Genomic DNA, 17,860 nt, shown 5'->3' on the forward strand with positions numbered 1-17,860 from the left:
CAGGCTTGTGTGTAGACAGGGCCTGGAGCTTTGTAAGCTAATGACTTGGCAGTAATGCAATGAGGTTTTTTAGGCAGCTGAGGCCAAGCTGTTGTTTTAAATACACAACCATAAGTTACTATTCTAATAAGTAGTCCTCAAATGTGACGATTTTCCCCTAACTTGGGCTTATACTGAATCCTGGCAGATCTCTTTGCTAACTCTTGCTTTTCTGATAATAATTTAGCAAGTACTTTTACTCCAAATAGATTTTGGATTAAATGCAAATGTAAAACATGGAAAATTTCCATTTTGGGGGCAAGATTTTCTAATTTTTGTTCACCTTTCTGGCCTGCTAGATTTTCCACACTTTTGGCAATGGAAAAAAAAGTTTGCTTTAATTTTTTATAAAATTTCAGATATTTTGAAGAAAAATGTGAATGAGTCCAGCTGTTGCTGACATCAGAGACTTTTACCCACAAGTGAGACCTGGGAGGAGGATAGGTCCATATGCAGCCCCTGTTCAATTTCTTCATGGAGAAAAGAATAAGGGTGACATTAGCCCTTGGTCATTAAATCTTCCATGCCCATATCATCTCAATGGGAAGAAACCACTGTATCTGCATAAAGTCTTTCCTGCCTGCCTCTGAACCAGCCAACTGAGCTGCTTCTCCATGAATTTGCCTTCACAGGTCTTTTGTCTGTCAAACTACAAGTCCCATTTTGATTCATCTGCTTTTCCTGCTGATGTCTTTGTCTCCAGGTTGGGACTGAAATTTGAAGAGAACTTGATTCTAGAACAATGAGCCACTGAGCCTTAGTTATCTTTGATTTGCAGGGAAGCCTAGGGAGATACTGAATAAGCTTTAGCTCAGAAAACAACAATCCAGCAGATAGGCTGTGTTCCGATCCTGTTTTAGGCAGGTTTATGGAATCAGAAGCAGAAGGTTCATGGCAAGAATGAGAGGAGACTTCATGCCTCAGAGCACAGAGAAAACAGGAGGAAGGAAAAGCTCAGGGCTGCCATCAGGACAGTGATTGAGACCAAGAATCTCAATTACCTAGAGAAAAGAGTCCATTAACCCAATCTGCACTAAGATGAATTTCTAGCAAAGAGCTTTCTATATCACTAGTGCATGGTGGATCCTTCACTGCTTTCTGCATTCATGGGTCTGGGGAACTGAATCCCAATAACCTGGAGCACGTGTAGAGGTGAAGCTGAGGGAGAAAGCCAAGACATAAATTAGGCAAATCAGGGAAGGAGCTGCGTTACCCAGAAGGAGTAACAAACTCATTCTCTGTCCAAAATAGCCCAAAGAGATGAAGGAAATCAGCACCATAATGCACGTGCATTGCGTGAGACACAAATGCTTCCTGGGTGTCCTCAGTCATTTGTGTACCAGCATTACTCGACAACTGACACGTAGTCTTCATGCAAGGGGAAAGGAGCTGGTGCTCCACTACACACTTAAGGCAAGGATACAGAAACACTGTGGCAAAGCAGGACCCCAGAACCACATGCCTTCCAGACCTCAATTCATTCCCATTCATCACCCACAATGTAACACCCAGCCCCAATAAACTAAACCTCCACCAGAAGCCAGGAGCTATTCCTCATCTTGCACCCAGCTAGACAGCCCCTGAGGAAGTCTCAGGGGCTGATCATTGAGACTTCTTATCCACAGACCGTGTAGTCCAGGGGTCTGGGGGCAGAGTTAGTTGGGACAGGTAGACTGGGAATGAAGCTATTTATCCTCTCCTCCCGTTTGCCATCAGGTGGTGCCTGAGATCTCCTTCTGGAGAGCTTCAAAGCTATTTCGGGCTCACAGCAGAAAATGCTACCCAAGAGGGATGCTCTGCCCTGGAAAACAGCACCCCCTGGGCTATGACTCGTAAAATAAACAGATCAGAACAGCCGGCTTTGCTACAAAAGACTACAAAGCTCACAACAAGTAAAAGAATATCCTACAAAATCCTTCTTCAGACTTCCCCAAGCCTCTTCCATGAAACAATTAGTGGATACTCTTGTTTTGAACTCCATGACTCACTCCTGCAATGCATCTGTGGCCTGTGATCACTCAGTCGCTTAATGCACTGTGGGGAAATAGGCAATTGTGAGAATTTCCTTTCTCTCCCCCTCAGCCTCTTGTTTTAGCTCTGCGACACGTTGTACTGTAGCGCTGTGCAACCGCAGCCTGGATGCTCGCATCCCAGATGTGCTGGCTTACCATTCATACAGCAATTTCTCACAGTATTAAACAGTGATCGGGAAGGCTTCTCAAAGAGAAAACGCATCTTACTGCATTTTAGTCCTTTGTAATCCAGCTGCAAGTGCAGTCCTTTTAACAATGGTCTTAAGTTGTGGCTTGGCTCTATTAGTTTTATTTCTAATATGTTTTCTTTGTGTGTGCGTGTGTGTGCAGATTTGTTAAACTCTATTAAATATAATAGATTCTATTAAAGCAATTACAGTAGGTAATGTCTCCCACATTCTTTTCTGTTAACCATGTTTAACTTTTCCAGTCAGCAGTATGTTTACTGTTGTGAACTAGCAAGTTATTTTTAATCATGTGCATATTTTAAAAAATGTGCATAACATGCATATTTGTGTAACTTTTTACAGTGTATAACATACACATTTGTGTAACTTTCCAAGTATATAGTAGTCACAGAAGACATTTAACAATTAAACCAAAAGCGCTTCCAGTGATTCCCACCATCCACAGAAAATTTTTGGAGGCTTCTCTGTGCTTACCTTGCCTTGGTCATGCCGTGATAATTTTGGCAGCAGAGCAAGCAAAAAGCCCTGAATAATTTGCCAACTTTTTCCATGTCTAAAAGAGAATGAAAACAGAACAACAGAATATTCTTTGTGCTGGTACCATGCACCTAAACCCCTGTTCTGTGTCTACTTAACCGTGCTGTGTGCTTGTCAGGATCAAAAGATGATTTTATTCTCTGGCTACTGACTCCCAAGTGGTAAGTTCCTGTTGTTAACACAAACAGCAGAAGGGGCTGTAGCAGGAGTGGCCCAGAAGGAGCAAGCTGTGGTGTCCTTTATGCAGGGTTCCCTCTGGGCCCTGGGGATGGGTGAGCCAGTGACTACCATGGCCACAGGCAGCAGCTACTCCTTTGTTAGTGTTTGGGGACAAGGGCTTCTCCACTGGATGCTCAGCCTTCTTGCACTTTCCTCTACTTGATCTCTTCTCTCAGACACTTTCTGTATTAGTCTCTGTTATTTTGCTTTGGAAGTTGCTTTCCCTCTTACCACTCATTGTAATTTCTTTCCATTTCTTCTCCCTTCCTTCTTTTAGCTTCCCTATTCCTCTTGCTTCTCCCTCTTGCTTTTCCCTCTTGCTTTCTGCCAAACCACATGTGCCACTTTCTCCTTTTCCAATCATTTTCCCAAGGGATGAATGACAGCACCAGTGCTTGCATGGCCAGTTTTTATAGCCCCCACTGCTTGGGGCTCTCAGTGGAGGAGCCTCAGTTTTTAAGGGTTTTGAAAGACCTTGTGAAGACTGATCTCTTACCATGGTTTGTCTGTAGGACAGATGAATTGGGGGCCAAAAGTTATTTAGTACAAATCCTGCTTTTGCAGCCTTTGGCACATGTCGGCTGGATGGGGAGCACAAATCAGAGCATCTTCCCTCTAACCAACATTGCCCTCCCAGACTTCTGCCGCATCCTGATGGGCAACACAAGTTGCACCTGCAGCACAGCAGCAGACTTGCTGACAGAGCCTTGGAACAGCTTTCCTCTACCCTAAAGTCCCATATCTACACTACGGACAAGGCATTTGGTCTCACTTCAATAAGCCAATTGAACATTTTTTCTCATGTTCCTTTTTTTTGCTCTAAAAATAAGTATCATTTGAGGAATAAGGAAATAAAAGTGAAAAGGGAAGCCAAACTTTCATTCTCATTCGACCATTTTAAAGCAGGCATCTGTACAGATTCCACAGCTTTTGCTTTGTTGGGAGAATATCTCCCAGGGGCTAACTTTAACATTTTGAATTGAACCATATTTAGCCTTTTCAACAGTAAATCACACAGGACCCAGGAACTGCAAATGCAACCTTATCTCCATCCAGACATTTCTTATCAAAGAGATTTTTCCAGTTTTCTGTGATCATGCCAAGAAAATATAGGTGACATTAAACCAGCCCTCCCAGAGTTTCTCCTTAGGCACGCTCTATTGTACACTGAGGTTGCTGACAAGCTGTTATATGGTAAAGGTCTCTTTTCTGTTTAGAAATCTGGTCCTACAATCTGCTTGTGAGATTTTGTCAGTGGCTTTCCTAGGATTTTGCACCCAGTGTGGTGCCTGCTGGTTCAATACTGCAAAAATCTGTCAAAGTTGCATCCCTCCTCTCCTTCCCCGTGCATCTCTGCCCTCCCTTCCCTTTTAAACACTCGTGGGCACAGGAGGGATAACTGCTGTATCCAGGATCATTCCCTGTCTCTGGGGCATGCTCGGTGGGACATTCTTCTCCGCACTAGTTTCTTCTCTGCAGGTCACTCACTGGTGGAGGGAAAACTGGGTCTGTGTCCATGGGTTCTTTGACCCAGATAGCTCCTGCGGGTATTTTTGGCTAATTTTATTACTGACCACAGGATACGATCTAAGAGAAAAGTGTAATCCTTGGTCTTGTGTCTGACTGAGTTGGCTGTTGCAGTGGCTGCTGCAGCTCCCTCTCTGCCCCTTGACTACCATTTGGTGTGCAGCTTTGATAATCAAATTTTTACTATCCTGTCAAGTAAATTCCTGGCATAGAACCACTGGCAAATTGTAAAGCTGGCCAAATAATAATTTGCTCATATTGAATGTGGCCCATTTAAAGGTGGTGCTTGTTTCCTGAATGGAAATGAATCTCTCCTTAGGATTTAGTTTAGATTAGTTCACTGCATGGTTTGCTTGAGCCCTATAATTTTACCACCAACATGTAAAGCAGGTTCATAAAAAGAGACTTAGCTGTGCTAGGAGACAGCACTATGCACTGGTGTAAATTATAAATGTAGAATTAGAAAACCTAACAATCCTAGCTGGCAAACTTCCATGTATTATCTCGCAATAATTGCTTCCAGCCAGTAGACACTTTTTGTACAGCAGAAGACATGTTATTTGTATTATATATTTAGCCTAAAACTGTAATAACATCCTCTGGCAAAGGTATTATCTGATGGTGTCTGAAATGGAACCAGCTTTCCTCTTTTTAGGCATTAACAAATGAAAATCTTTGTGTCATCTCATGGCATTTCCTGAACTGGAGAATAAAATGAGGATTTTTAATTCATGTAGTTTATTTCTTAAAAAAATCTATTTTTGACAGCCAAGTTTCCCAGAATTGTTGTATGTGGTTTGTATCACCAGCCAGAGAAAAATTTTTTTACAATTCTAATCAGGCAGAAGCAACAGTATCACTAGCAAGACTGGCTCCTGGCTTAGCAGAGTCAGCAAAAGACCTGTGAACAAGCAAGGCGTGTGAAGGTCACGGAAGAGAGTATGTTTTTTCCTGTTGCCTCAGAAATGCCTGGAGGCCTGCTGTGATGCTCATCCACATATTCTCAGGCAAGCACTACAGTACTGAGGATGTGAAGTGAATGATTAGGAAGACTAATAAGGGTATGCTTTAGACATCTTAGGCAGAGATAAATCTTAGTGATGTGCCGAGGTCGCTGCTCAATGTTACTGTTCAATCTGCTGGTGATGACAGGGAATGAGAAAGCAGGAGTATGGCATCTGGGTTTTAGAAGATGTCTCAGGTGCTTTCCAGTTCTTTGGTAACTTGGGAGGACATAATAAATATTAAGAAATTGGTTGGCCTGAATTGCCTGTACTGTGCCCCACCCCTCCCCCTGCAGTCACAGGTCTTGACCAAAGAGTTTTCTGTCAGTTATTTGAACAACTATCACGTATCAACCTGATTTTTTAAAAAAAGAAAATACATCCAATATTCAATGATATGAAACCTGGTGGATTGAAAAGGTATGGTTGTCCAAGGACAACTATTAAGGAATGGGAGTGACTGTAGTGAAGTTGGCATGCAGGATATGAGGGTAAACGTAACATTTCTTCTAAGAACACTGGTCAGGTGGCAAATAATGATGAAAATTCATCTAGAGTTGCCAAAATTTCTCAGGGGAGAGCCCACCCAGGCAAGTGATGTCTTAGTACATTGCTAAGATACCTAGCTACGTTAGATATCTAAAAAGCAGGAACAGAGGCTGTTCTTCCAGTAGGTGAATTTCAGAGGGTAAGCAGTGACTCTGAAATACTTTGGAGAGGTCAGAACAGAGAAGCAACTCAGTAGGAGCTCCCAGTGTGATGGGAGAAAAAGTGTAGTGTTGACTGTCATTGGGTACACAGTTGATGAGAAGTGGGTTGGGATCAAAAGCCCTACATGAAACCATTGTTGGAATACGTATCCTGCTGAAGTGCTCCCACTGAAAAAGACCGTTGAAGAATTTTTTGCTGGAACATCAAAGAGTCCCAGATATAATTCAAGAACTGGGGAAAAAAAGGCCTTTCATCACCTGCTGTAGAGTTCACTTTACTTGGTTTATTCAAAGGAAGTAGATACCAGCCTTCACCACCTAGGGTATAAATATTTATGTTGGGGAAAAACCCCAGCATGGGATTCAATTGCCTAAACACAGTCACTTACAGCATGTTGGATGCTAGATGTGTTACTTTTCCTTTGGGCGGAGGGAAAGATGAAAGAATCCTGCCTAATCCTGCACCTGAGAATCTGCTGGATAGCTACAAGCTCAGAACCAGGCATGGTGTGCACTCCGTGTACTAAGTGCTTCAGTCTTCCCATGTCAGCGGGTTCCCCCAGCTTCTCTGCAAGCTCTACAGGTAGCAGAAGAGTTGTTTTAACAGAGCAGCAAAGTCTCCCTGCAATTATGGCAGTTCCTGAGGAAAACTCCAATGGCAGTCTCAGCACAGACACACATGGATCAAGTTGATTTGAAGCCAGACACCATGCTCCAGCTGGAGATCCAATGCACTGGGCTTTCAGTCCCCAGACTGCGACCCTGCTCTAGCATCCCTTGCATTTCTGGCATGCAAGAACTGCCAGGCAGGGAACATATATCTTGAGTTGGTTTGTGTAAGTTCTGGTTTGAGCTATAGCAGAATTTGTTTTCCAACTTTTCAGTTAATCCTCACCTAAGTAACTTGATTTTCTGGAAGCTAGCTACGTGTTTTCAGACAGTGTCTGTCTCTAGAACTTAAAATTTTCATCAAAGTTTCAGGGCATCTGTAGGCAGAAATTTGTTATTTTTGCTTATATCTGTTTATATGGAAGCCAAAACTAATCTGAAGTTGTTTGAATGCCATAAATCAATGGGATGAAAAAGGGTCTCACCTGCAGGGAGGAGCAGGGAGAGCAGGTGATCCAAAACTGACCAACAGAGTATTCCATCCCATATACATCATACTCAGTATAGACTGAGGGATCACAAGTAACAAGCTCTCATCTTTGATGGGTGGTGTCCAATAAAAACTCCTATCTGTCCTTTTGCCCCTGATCCCAGATCTGTGTGTTCCTGAACACAGTTCCTGAGTCCAGTTCCCATCTGCCACTGAGTCCAGACCAGAACCTTTCCCCAGGCCTCCTCTGCAGCATCTGTGGTGATGTATAGTCATGGTAGAGTTCAATTTCATAAATTTGTATACAATTTATTATTTTTTTAATCAATGGTGTTTTCATTATTCTTATTATTGTTTCATTAAAGCTGTTTTAATTTTAATTTCCAACCCACATGTTTCCCTGTCTCTCTTTTCTCAATCCCTGTCGGGGGAGATTTGGACCACAGCTGCTCACAGTTAGCTACCCAATCAAGTTTGGGCAGGGCTGAACCGAGACAAAGTATTTGCACTTTTAACATCTCATATTTATGCTTAATAGTTATTTGCTTGTGCTTAATCATTTCAACAATCCTATGCATATATGAGGCATATTGGCCTGAAAAGGAGAAAAACAAATGTGGCAGGAGGTTGTTGCTAAAGCTAACACATCCAAATGGTCTTCATGGTTGTGTACATGAGCAGCTCTGAGGGGCCCTGTACAACCCAGAGCCTTCTCAGCACCCACTGCTCCCTCAGGCATGGCAGCTGTGTTGCCCAGCTGTGGGCAAGTCACAGGATCATTCCTTAGCCGACATCTACCCCTGCACCACAACACCAGGAGGTCATTTGATAGCACCGATGCAGTTAGCTGGGGACTGGCAGGAGTGTGGGAAAGCCGGCAAGAGCAGCTGCATCCCACTGCTACAGAATGGGACAAGCTACTCCTACAGCTCCGTGATGTGAGGTGTTTGTGAGGGACTCTGTGCCAGAGTCACTGCAACTTCACAGACCCCAGATGTGGCCCTCTATGTGATACTCTCAGTCCACACAATACAATAGATACATATACATCGGATGAATACAATGATCACCTTACAGGTATGATGACATGTTAAAAGGGTAAGGTTTATTGAAATCAATGCTACAACCTAATAAGTTCAAATCCAGGTACACACATGCTGTGAAAAAATCCCTGTAATAACGATAATACAATAGAAAATAATTCCATATTCAGATGTAAAAAGATAAATGCAGGAATGGTTGCTTATTTAGTGGCTATACTGTAATGTTTAAATCCCAATTTCTGACAAGTAGTAGATACTGAAGAGCGTGAGACAAATAAATTTCAGGGAATCTGGGACTTGAGGGCATTAGTGTGGTAAAAAGGTTAGTTGCTGAAAAAAAAGAATTATTCTGCTTTTTTAAACCACCAGTGCTCCTCCCTTCATTTCTCCCAGTTTTGTTTTTAATTGATCAGTTGACTTAGAGTTATGTCTGGTTTACACTTGATGAGTAAAGTTCCCTAGAATCTATCTTCAAGGCCTGGAGAACAGCAATATGAATCCTTAGGTTGTTTGCAAGTGATCAGGTGTCTCTAGGGAAACTAATTCTTTTCTTGGAGTCACTTCAGTTTGTAGGAAAGCACTCAGTCAAAATAACCATCCAAAGGCTTAACACTTTTGATTTGTATATCCACTGGATTAGGGCTTCAAACATTTTTGAGTTATCTATGATACATTATTCTGAGTCCCATAAATATTTTTAACTGAGTGGTAATGTGCTATCAACTTTACTCTAGTTTTGAAGTCTACTCTGACACTAGCTGAGTTACTGTCTTTGGAACAGCATGAGAAAACGATGCCGGTAAAGTCAGCTAAGCTGCTCCATTACAGCTGTAGATGAACAACAAAAAAACATGATTCTGGAAAATGAAATGTATTCACCTGTAACAACAATCATAGTGAAGTCTCATCAGTTGCTATCAGATTAGCATAACTTTGATTTAATAAGTTGCTTGACTTTTTTTTAACAAAGTCCTGGCTTAGCTGGAGTCTCTAGAAGTTCAGAAGTTTAATAACTGGGACTTCTCCCTTTTACGTTAAGCACTCTGATTTATTTTATTTACCTATAATGAAGATCACTTTTGTGCAAATCACCTCACAAAGCACATTCCAGAGATATTGTAAGTAGCCAAAAAGTTGACTAAAGCACAACGAAATTTAGGACATCTCATTTGCATAGGGCATTATTGTATACGTTAGCTAAGCACTGATCAAAGCTGTGTAAAAAAATATTTGCTTCAGTTCTGTCTAAGAGCTAAAAGTAGACAAACTTAAAAGTTCTTTGCAGATTAACCCAAAATGCCCGTACTTTTATTGTTATTTGATGGGAAACAATCCTTTGGAGATGAACTTCACCACTGAAAGTGAAATGAGTTCTTCTGGGTTTGGACATTTAAGATGAAAATTAAGGAGGAGTGTTAGTTTTCTCTGCAAGTGATGTTACTGAAGGGAAAGAAGGTGGTGAACAGAGCCATGAGGGTGCACAGGTGAAAAAGAAGAAGCTCAGAGGTTGTTGCCCCAGCAGGACCAGGCAATGGAAAAGTACTGGGTTTTTTCACTTGTGCAGAGTACAGCAATGTAAGGAGTAGGAGTCTGTAGCCATGGCACAACACCGAGCTGAGCTGCCATCTCCCAGCCTCCCAGCCAGCCATGGTGATGGTCATCCCTTGTCCTGAGTCTTCTGGTGAGAAGTGGCAGCTTGGCTGGATGCCCTACCTCCCAGTGGGCACAACCTCCACCTCACTCTAGTCTGCACCAGCCCATGCTGCTTCTCTGCCCTAGCCACGTCTTCCTTGCCTCCCACCTTATTGCAGCTTCTCCAGTCCATGTTGAAGCCATGCTTTAAAAGGTGCCATATAAGTAGTTTTAAACGTGAAGGAGAGATGATGAAAAGAAAACTTGAGAAAATCCTTATTAGAACATGAGGACATGAGCATGCCGGCCATTTACTCTTCTGCTCTGTGATAGATGCTGCAGTGCCATATGTGAGCCTAGCTTAACAAGGTCATGATGTCTTGATCTGGGAGAGATCAAAATAAGTAAGCCTAACTTGTCTGGGCTTTCCTCATTTTTATGCTAGGCAAGACCTTTTTTTCCTGAATTCAACTCAAATTTGCAAGTAGAGTGCGCTTCCCTTCAGCAGCCTGTTTTGGTGAATACGTTATTTACTACTGAAACAGAAAAGGTCTCTGGTTTAGCAGTGACAGGGTAGAGAGTGAAAAACAATTATGAACGCAAGAAGAAAAGCAGAGTTTGCAGCTGAGCTACGAGGGTTCAGAATTCCTAAGGGAGAGAGCTACAATAAATATGTTCATGATGGCAGCAGGTGCAGGAGGGAGCTTTCACGCACTGATGTCAATTGGAAGTGAAGGTGCCGCACAAAAACCCAGCCACGTGTAGACAATGAGAAGCAGTGAGGCTGAGATGAGGAGTGGAAACAAAGGAGGCAATTTTGAGCTGGCACAAGGGCTCAGGAAGATGTTTGAGAAGGAAAAAGGCAGCAGCACTGCCTTCAGCACGCAGGAGGGATTGTTCAAATTTGGTGGCATTTCTGATGCAGCATGTAATGCTGTAGTTTCACAGTCACTTTCAACTGGAGAAAGACTTTTCGTGAGGAAAAAAAAAGTTTAAATCCACATCTGTTCTCAGTTTACTGTAGAGCCAGAGAAATGCTCTTGCCAGCACAAAACAAACAGTAGTGTGGGGGCAGGGAAGGAAGGCACAACTAGAGAAGTAGTGGAGGGAGCAGGCAGGATCATTTCTTTTGGCAGCTTTATATGCCATCATAATGAAAATTTGAAATGAAGAAACAGCAAAACACTGCAGCTCCCTCCTGTCTAATCTAAAATAGAACATAGCCATATAGTATCTGCTGTAATGTATGCTCTTCTGTGTAATTTCTTATTCCATCCATCTCACTTCAAACACCTGACTACTGCCCCAAAGTTAATTAGGGCAAACTGCAGGTGGGTATATTTCTTTGTAAGCTCGGGATTTCTCACCCAGATCTTCCACGACGGACACAATTCAAGCAGCATTAAAACACAAGAATACTATTCTCACTTACTAGCATTTGCTTCATCAGTCTATCAGCTGCCTGCACCTTTTTCTGCAGGCATGCTTAAAGTCCTCTATAGACACTATCTGCCTCCAAACCCTTTCTAACAGTCTGATAATTGAACAAGGGTGATCATCTGAAAACAACTCCTCTCTTGATAAATGAACACGTTGCCATGTTCTAGATTTATACCTATATATTTTTATATTTTTTTCCACACATACTGCTGATTACCTCCCCAGGTCACGTCTGTGGTGTACTCTACTGTAGTAGGACCTTTTTTGTTAAGTATGTGCATTGATATGAGTCTGCATGAGGAAAGGCAAAATCATTTTAAGCAAAAGTTTGGGTACACTTTAAGTCTGAATAGATTCAAAGCAAACAACCCATAAAGAGGGTTCCTTTCTGAGTACAGATTATGTCATGGTTCTTTTGAACATTAGCTTCTAGAAGAGTTATCTTTTAGTAGTTTTGGAGTGATTAATATCTCTAGAACCTCTGCTGTTTAACATATAAGCACCTGAAACAAGTCTGCTGATGACGCCAAGTTGTTTGAGCTAGCAAGAACGAAGACTGGCTGCAAAGAGCTGCAGAAGGACCTTATGAGGCTGAATGACTGGACAACCAAACAGCAGATGAAACTCACTGTGTATAAACTGAATCAGCACCTTGCTAAACTACCCTAACTTCTCATATAAGATGAACAGCTCTGAGATGATCACTGCCACTAAGAAGGGAACAGTGAGATTAGTTACATATGAGAAAATATCAGCGAAGTGTGTGGCAGCAGTCAGGAAAAAACAAATCAGATGTTACAGACTATTGGTAAAGGAACACAGAACACAACAGGAAACATGAAGATGCCAACACTGCAGAAATCCGTGGCTAATCTGCACCCTTACTTAGCCCCCTCATCTCAAAAAGCAGAAGTAGAGAAGATTTAGAGAGGAGCAACAGAGATAATCAAAGGTTTGGAGCAGCTTCTGCATAAGGCCAGCCTAAGTAGCTTAGCATCATGTGGTTTGGAAAAGGGACCACATGATGTGATAAAACATATGGAAATCAGCAGAGGCACATTGGGAAAAATCTATGTTTCTTCAAGCATAAAAACCTGGCAGCTTTCAAAGATGGGCAGCCATAGGCAGGCTCAGAGCAAGCACCAGGAGCTGTTACCTCACACAGTGGGTGGAGACCTGGGCAACCTTTCACTCGTGGGTGCTGTGCGTTCCAAAAGCTGAAGCTGAGGCTCAAGGGGAGGCTGGAAACACTTGGAATGTGTGAGATCCACTGCAGATTACTGACTTGACAAACCACACTGAGCTGAGAAAACCCCTGAGCTGACAATGGGCAGAGGGTGGGAGAGTCCAAAGGGGAAGTATGGCGTTTGCTGCCTTGTTCCTACTCTTGCTGAGGCAACTGCCCTGGGTTTGAGTTGGAGGCAAGGCTGTGCTAGATGGGCTCTTTGTCTCAGCCAGTACAGCTGCTCTTCGATTAGAAATTTCTCCCTGACTGATGGGAGTTAGCACTGACATCATCTGAATAAAACACACTATGATCAGGGCAGAAGGAAGAAGAAGGATGTGTGGCTATTTTTGGTATGTGAGGCGCAGCTGCTGGCTCTCTTCTCTCACAAGTCAGGAAGGGCACAGTCTGGAACATGGGGTCAAAAATCCCTTAGCATGTCCTGTATGTCTCAATAAATGGACTGAAACCTAGGAACCTAAGTGAGCTGTTGGCTTTTAGATAAACCTGGGCTTTTTTTTTTAGCCACTTTTCTGTATGCTATGAAAACTTCCCTGTGCGCAGGATGGTATTTTTAACTTACAATAGCATTTGTTATATCTGAGAAGGCAAAAGTTTCCCTGAAGAGGAAAAAAAGTTGATTCCATGTACATTGCTAATATAATGTATATGATGATCCACCTTTGAAGCAGTTACTATGATAGCAAAGCTGATACAAAGCTGTAGTTAGGAGATAGTCATAAACTTATACAAAGCTCACAGTTGAGGGTATCACTAGAAATAAAACTGGATAAAGAAATACAGGGTGTAGCTAAAAGTGATGCTAGGACTGAGAAGATACAAGGGAAATGATGTGGGACTAAAATTATCTACAATGTAAAACAGAGAAAGGGATTTCAGCAGAAATTCATGGTTTTGACACGATACGTAAGCTCAAGGCAGCAGCCTCAGGAAAGGTACAGGGAGCTTAGAATAAAGACTTGAAATAATTTGCTCTAATTGTTGTATATTAACTCTGATATGAAGCTAAGCCCCACACAGATGCTTACTCACTCTCCCCTGGTGGGATGAGAGGGAGAATCAGAAAAGTAAAAGTGAAAAAACTCAAGAGTTGAGCTAAAGACAGTTTAATAAGTAAAGCAAAAGCTGCACACATTAGTAAAGCAAACCAAGGAATTAGCTCACTACTTCCCATGAGCACACTGGTGTTCAGCCATCCCCAGGAAAGCAGGGCTCCGTCATTCCGAATGGTTACTTGGGAAGACAAATGCAGTAATTCCTAATGTTCTTCCTTCCTCATTCTTCCCTCCTACTTTTACTGATGCGCATAATGTCATATGGTCTGAGAAATCCCTTTGGTCAGTTGAGGTCAGCTGTCCTGGCTGTGTCCCCTCCCAAATTATTGCGCAACCCCAGCGTGCTGGTTAGCAGAACAGTGTGAGAAGCAGAAAACTTTTTGAGGCCTTCAGGTTGTGTAAGTACTGCTCAGCAGTAACTAAAACATCCCTGCGTTATCAACACTGTTTTGGTACAAAGTATGACACCGCATGAGCTGCTATAAAGAAAATTGCCTGTGACCTAGACAAAACCCGTGCATATATGTAAATCACAGCACCTTGCAGCAAAACGAAAAAGCTCTGTATTTGACATTAAGAGATGTGAAGCTGTACAAAGGTGATAAAATAACATACGGAGTAGAGGTTGATTCCATGTTTAAGCTACAGAAAGCCAAAGAATACCATAGTATCTAATTTTATGCAAGCCTTGCTGAATTCAGTGAGTACCTGACCCATGAGGGAATGCCAGAGAGGGGCCCATCAACAGTCACATGGTGGCTGTAAGGACCAAGCGAGGCACAGTAGGGCTACATTTGAAAATGAGTATTTTCCTAGTAGTGTATTTGCTATATAGACTTGGTATAGCCATATCCCCATGATGTGCGGAAACAGCCTCAAGTTGCACCAGGGGAGGTTTAGAGTGGACATCAGAAAAAAATTCTTTACCAAAAGACTGGTCAAGCATTGGATCAGGCTAATCAGGGAATTGTTCAAGTGCCTCCCTGGAGGTGTTCAAAAAGTGTGTAGATGCAGCACTTTGTGACATGGTTTAGTAGGCCTGGTGTTGGGCTGACAGTTGGACTGGATGATCTTACAGGTCTTTCCCAACCTTAATGGTTCTTCTATTCTATGATTCTATGCTGGAACTGCAGCTCCTCAGGATGTGCGGGTGCGAGTTTGTACACCTTGGTATGGGTGGCAGAGGTGGTCCTTCTGGTCTGCTGGTCCCCTCAGGCAGATGCAGACGGGGAAGGGGACCGCAGTGGCCTCATCTTCCCTACCATCTTAACACCAGTGTCTTGCAGACTTGGAGGAACAGTGACTGGATGGACAGCCCCAGCCCCCCGTGCTGACCTGAGGGATGAGAAGCACAGAATCACAGAACCACTAGGTTGGAAAAGACCCCCAGCATCATCAAGTCCAACCATTCCTATCAACCACTAAACCATACCCCTCAGCACCTCATCCACCCATCTTTTAAACATCTCCAGGGATGGTGACACAACCACCTCCCTGGGCAGCCTGTTCCAGTGTCTAGTGACCGTTTCCATGAAAATTTTTTTCTGATGTCAAGCCTGAACCTCCCCTGGTGGAGCTTGAGGCCATTCCCTCTCGTCCTGTCCCCTGTCACTTGGGAGAAGAGGCCAGCACCCTGGAAAAGAGGAGGCTGAGGGGAGACCTCATTGCTCTCTACAACTACCTGAAAGGAGGTTGTGGAGAGGCGGGAGCTGGCCTCTTCTCCCAAGTGACCGGGGACAGGACACGAGAGGGAATGGCCTCGGTTGGAGGCACGATCTTAGCGGTCTTTTCCAACCTCCACAACCCCAGGACGCACAGCCAGTCCTCTCCGCCAAACCCCCCTCCCCGCCCCGCATCCCCCCCAGCGCCGGACCCGCCCGCATCCCTCTCCCTCCGCCCCCGGCTGGGAGTGGCCGCCGCCGCTTTCCGCCCCGACGAGAGTGGGAGAAGGGCGGGGGGGGGGGGGACACGCGGAGACACCGGGGAGCGCCGGGATGTGGGCGCCGCCGCCCCCCCAGGCGGGCGGTACCGGCAGGCGGCGCCGCGGCGGCGCGGGGGAGGCGGCGAGCGCAGGTGAGCGGGGGCGTGCGGGGCGAGGAGAGCGATGGGGAGGGAGCGGTGACCGTATCGCTTCGCCTCCCCCTCCATCCCCCGCCTCCGCCTCGAACGAGTCGGTGGAGCGAGGCCGGCGGGGCCGGGACCGGGCGCTGCCCGCAGGCACCGGGGTCCCGTGGCGCCCGGGGCGGGGGGGGGGGCAAGTTCGGTACGGGGAGGGGAGGGCTCTTGGCTGGAAAACGCTGATCTCCGTGTGGCAGCCTGAAAGTTTGGACATTTGTAGGTTTGGGGGTTGTTTGTCCAAGTCCCTAGTGATGCTACCGTTTATTTCATAGTAAAGGTGGTCTAGGAAATAACTTTATAACACTGATATAGAGCTATTGTTATTATTTTGTAGGAAATGTGGTCTAGGAAATCACTTTACAACGTTGAAATAACATTACCATCATTATTACCAGTTATCGTTATTATCAGTATTATCGTAATGATAATACTGGTAATAGTGATCAATGTCGTTAGTATTATCGTAATGATAATGCTGGTAATAGCGATCAATATAATTAATATCAGTATTATCATTATTACCGTAATGATAATACTGGTAATACTGATAAGTATTATCGTTACTATAAGTATTAGCCTAGTGATAATACTGATAGTGGTGATCGATATCATTATTATCAGTATTGTCATTATTATCAGAATTATTGTAGTGATAATACTGATAATGGTGATCAATATAATCGTTATTACCAGTAGTATTATCATTATTATCACTAGTATTATTATCATTATCACTAGTATTAGTATTTTAAACTCCCCAAATCCTCTGATTTTTTTTTTCCTAAATAAGCCACTGCAAAGAGGGAGGTAATGATGCTGTCAGTAAGGTCACCCACACGATATCTCTGAACTCGGTTTAAAGGAAGAAAAAGGGAACTGCCACCTTAACAGAGAAGCTGTGTGTATGTGCTTTTACAAACAACTGAGTTTTGAAAGACCTCGGTCTCTGCTGTGGATGAGCTGCCCTTCTCCTCTCTCAGAGCAACAGCTGTTAACCCGAGGCAGGGATGCCCCTGTTACCAACAGTGGTGCTGGCAGAAGGCTGGAGCTGTGGGGAAATCCTGGGAAAAAAACGCTTAACCTTTCTGAGGAGAGCTTGAGGAGAGGAGCATGTTACTGTGTGGGTCCACTGCCTTTTGGGTTGTAAGGGATATGTGGTTCTCCAGGCTCTATTAGTCCAGCGAGGCTTTCTGCCAACACTTTGGTTGTTCTTGCCAATGTTGTGATAGAAAACAACTCATTCATGTTTTGGTAATCCATGCTAATCTTTGTGTACATGTGCTTCAGTAACATTTTGCTATGTTTCTGAACAGTGATTTGAGCTCTGCAACAAAGTAACTTTATTATAAAGGCTTTTACAAAATACACTACTGGTAAATAAAAGTAAATGAAAATTTTCAAAGAAATGAACAAAGTACATAGGGATGTGTTATCTCTGATTTTGTCCTTTTGTATTTGTTCATTTACTTTAGAGTAATCCATGAGAATGGGAGTTCTACTTTATTAAACTTTCCTTGTTTAAATACTGAGTCGCTTTAATTATGTTGTGTGGGTATTGCTGAAGTTAGAAGTTGTTGTGGTTCCTTCTAGGAAGCTACTAACAATGGTTTTCCCATTGAAGCTACAGTAGGTTTTTACTACTGATAGGGTTTTTAGGCACTTCTGAAATGGAAGTGTAGGGATATTTAAAATAAATATTTGATTTAATAAGAAAAAAGCTGAGTTTAGGGGTTTGTGGTTACTTAAAATGTTGTGGTTGTGGTGGGTCGAGGGAATGTAAATGAGCCCCTGAATACTTATGAATGGTGTTTTGTACACTTGAGATTAAGACCATGTCCAACTATGTCTTTTCTTTCCTTACTTTCCAGTGCTTATTGATTTTCTGTATAGTTCTTGGAGACTGGGCAGTGAAAATAACGTGTTCTCAAACACAACACTGTTTACAGTGCAGCAGCACTCTGAAGAGTGGT

General features: G+C 43.3%; 1 protein-coding gene across 3 annotated transcripts in view; it reads left to right on the forward strand.

Annotated features, from left to right (window-relative positions):
- Positions 1-15,780: 15,780 nt before the first annotated feature.
- Positions 15,781-17,860, forward strand: part of DISC1 (DISC1 scaffold protein) — a 201,885-nt gene continuing 199,805 nt past the window's right edge. For all 3 annotated transcript variants that reach the window (XR_011337009.1, XM_069852290.1, XM_069852289.1), the window contains exon 1: positions 15,781-15,845. The gene's annotated coding sequence lies outside the window, so the exon portion shown is untranslated. The remainder of the gene's footprint in view (positions 15,846-17,860) is intronic.

This window comes from Phaenicophaeus curvirostris, chromosome 2 (genome assembly GCF_032191515.1).
Source record: "Phaenicophaeus curvirostris isolate KB17595 chromosome 2, BPBGC_Pcur_1.0, whole genome shotgun sequence".
In the NCBI taxonomy this organism is placed as follows: domain Eukaryota; kingdom Metazoa; phylum Chordata; class Aves; order Cuculiformes; family Cuculidae; genus Phaenicophaeus; species Phaenicophaeus curvirostris.